This window comes from Physeter macrocephalus, chromosome 9, assembly GCF_002837175.3.
Source record: "Physeter macrocephalus isolate SW-GA chromosome 9, ASM283717v5, whole genome shotgun sequence".
Classification (NCBI taxonomy): Eukaryota; Metazoa; Chordata; class Mammalia; order Artiodactyla; family Physeteridae; genus Physeter; species Physeter macrocephalus.
In genome coordinates, this window is record NC_041222.1 from 101,887,169 (window position 1) to 101,890,889 (window position 3,721).

The window sequence follows — 3,721 nt, forward strand, 5'->3', positions numbered from 1 at the left end:
AAAAACACCAAAAGAAAATGAAAGGCAAAGAGGCTTCTCACAGACAAATAACTTCCTGACAAGGCTTTACTTAGAAGTCTCTGTCACTTAATCAAGGGATCACTGAGGGGTCTTTTGAATTTAGTAAAGAAACTGTTACAATTTCAAAAAAAAGCTTTATTTTTTGGCCAGAAATATCAATAGGAACATATTCTAGTTATTTTTAAATAGAATGTTAATTAGATAGAATGATAGACTTAAAGACCTAAAAATCCTTTTGTCCAATTTTCTCTCTTTACAGGTGAGAAGAGTGTCAAAGAGTATAAAGGAGTTGCCCAAATTTGCAATATAGTTGTGGACCCTGCAATGGGGCCTGAACCCAAATTCTGCTCTTTGATTTCCTATTCCAGGAGCTCTCTGCTCAGCCACCCCCAGCTTCAGCTCTTTTCTCTCCCCCGGTGACTTGCCCCCTCGCTCTGCCTGAACAAAGGCTCTCATCCATCTTTACTCTGTCCCCCGCACCAGACTACCTTCCTCAAAAGCTTTTATAACTCCGTTCCACTGTTTACACCTCACTGCACACAGAGTACAATTTACATATATTATTTAAACATGCCTCTTCCTCTAAGAAGCCCTCCTGGATTTCCCCTAGCTAGAGTCGTATCTCTATGCTTGGAAATTCTCTAACACGATGATTCTTATATAAAAACTTTCAGCTTTACCTTGTACCGTAGTTATTGGTGTGTTCTTTAAAATTCCTTTTATTAGAGTGCAAACTTCTTAGGTATGGAGTCAACGGTAAGGCAATTAGCATAAGGCCTGGCGCTTTGAAGAGAGTTGTTACATATGAATTCTCCTTCTCAAACACTTTTTTTCCTCTGGCACCTCTTCCCATCTCTCAGACAGAAAGAACTCAGTGGATTTAATTTTTTGAACAGGTGGGTGTAGTCTGCCAACCTCTGGGAGCAAGTGCATCTCTAGACGTGGCCTCTGGGCTTGCCGCTCCCGTCCCTGGCCTGATCTCCTCTCTCACTCCCACTGGTCCACGTCCCGCCGGCTCGTCAAGGTCAGCTCAGACCTTGACTCCTTCCCACCCATCCCATGGCTCTTCCCACTGCTGGGCCCCCTTCCTCTGACCTCTGTCAGCACGTATGGTCGGTTTTAGTGAATTCACATTTCCGCTGCATTGTTTCTGCTTTTAGGAAATTTTCACTTGTCCATGAAATTCGGGCATGAGACCTGTCTTATACTCCTTGTACTTTTCAAGACGTGTTCATGTATACAAGGAGTCAAAGTTTGTTAACTTAGAATATTTTAATAATACATTGAGCCTACTGATACACAACTTATTGTTCTGAGGGAACTTTCTGGTCTCCTGAAATAGCTATTCAAGTTCCCCAAAGGTTCTTGGTTTCTCCTTGTACATAAAGCTTCGGTAATTTCATTTGCCCTTCACTTCAATTTCATTTCTCAGCATTTCAATAAATCCCTACATAGGAGGCGCTGGGATGTAAGCCACCGTCTAACAGGAGAAACAAGCATGAATTACCATTTTCAGGGCTCCATTCTCATTACTTCTCCATAGCCATGTGCCTTCTAGAAACGTGGACAGTTTTATTTCTATCATGACACAGGGCTGGACACGATGATCTTCAGGCCTGGACCGCCCCTAAATCTGCTGTAAGTCTCGGTCCCCTTCTATCAGCAGAATAACCAGGCAGACTTCCAGGCTCACCTTTATCCCTAATTTTGATATACTGGACCTTGAAGTTCTCCTTCTAGGAGCTTGTCCCCTGATGGCTTTTCAAGACTGAAAATACTGACTGTATTTTTTAAGTTTTATTTAACTTTTTATTTTATATTGGAGTATAGTTGATTAACAACATTGTATTAGTGTCAGGTGTACCGCAAAGTGAAAATACTGACTCTAAAAGAAATGATAAAAGGGAAATATCTTTCTAGGGTTTGGGAGATTGGCAACACATCGGTGACACTTACAAGTCAGGGGTTGCACGGGTATGTGTGTTGGAGGTGGTTGGCAAAAGATTAAGAAAACTTGGTAAATAGTTGTTTTTACTAAATAAAACTGAGAAAACAATATTTTTTAGATGTAATTATGAAGCTTAACTATTACCAGGAAATCCTACTTGTAGTATCTTATTCCGGCCTCTGGAAGTATATTTGCCTGCATTTTTCTTTTTCCCTTTTACACAAAGAAATGGCTGTTTAATTTTCTTCCTCTTTCATCTTTCTGTAGCGCTGTGTTTCATTTCTCTGCTACTACTTTCACACATACACATGTATTTTAAAAACTCATCAGTCTGTCTTACTGTCATCTTTTAATCAGTGTACTGGTGATATGGGCATTGGTGGCCAAAGGATTAATGACTCAAATCTGATTTTGTGAGCAACTGATAATTTGGGAAGATCATAAGCCCTCGAGAACACGCCTTCCTTGTAGAAAGTATAAAATGGCAAAGCATCTGGCTGATGTTATTGCAAGTTAGTCTCAAGCAAATAAATCACCATATTTAAAAAATCTTGGGCTTCCCTGGTTGGCGCAGTGGTTGAGAGTCCGCCTGCCGATGCAGGGGACGCGGGTTCGAGCCCCGGTCCGGGAGGATCCCACGTGCCGCGGAGCGGCTGGGCCCGTGAGCCATGGCCGCCGCGCCTGCGCGTCTGGAGCCTGTGCTCCGCAGCGGGAGAGGCCACAGCAGTGGGAGGCCCGCGTACCGCAAAAAAAAAAAAAACTTAAGGCTCACATTCTTATGTGGTGCAATTTAGAGAGAAAAGTTATTATTTGACATAATGCAAGAGTATCTATCTATCCATCCATCCATCTATATACATTGTAGCTCCTAAACTTTACTCTTGCTATTTTTTCCAATTCCACAGCATTCTCTACCCTCAGGGGAAGAAAGGTAAATGGAGTAACCATGTACGTGAAGGAGGACTTTACAAGCAGTTGAGACTTCCACCATTGAAACCTTGCCAAGGGCAAGCTGTGCAGCTCATGTTCAAAGAAGGAGTGGTTATCACTTGCACTTGCACCACTCTGGCTTGTCTCTTTCCAGATAAAATGAATGGTTAAAAAATTCAACTTGACTTTAAAGCCAAACCTTAGATACCAAAACCTGATCATTATCAGGCCATTCTAGCAGCAAATAACATGGCTATGCCAAATGCAGATACCTATCTGTCGAAGAAAGGAGTTGGACTTGGACGATAATACAGCAGACCAATAAAACACCAATTTAAACCACTCCCCAGACAATGTAATCTACGGGATGGCATTATACCCAGGACATGGAAAGGAAGAAAAATATGTGACTATTCAAATGTGGGTTGAATTGGATCATTAGATTGTACTTATGTTGGGGCATATCTCTAGTAGCTGTTCTCTAGAATGTCTTCAGGGCACTGTTGAAGCCAGTTAAATCTGTTCCATGGGTTTCCTGTTTCAGTGAACGGCTGGACAGTTAGAGGGAAAATTGACATAGTTTCCACAGTGACACAACAGACTATTCAATTGCTAAAATTTGAATTTAGCTGTCAAATGAAAAAAGCCTTGAGCACATAAAGCATGTTATCCATGGGCTTCCCTGGTGGCGCAGGAGCCCTGGTGGCGCAGTGGTTGCGCGTCCGCCTGCCGATGCAGGGGAACCGGGTTCGCGCCCCGGTCCGGGAGGATCCCACGTGCCGCGGAGCGGCTGGGCCCGTGAGCCAAGGCCGCTGGGCCTGC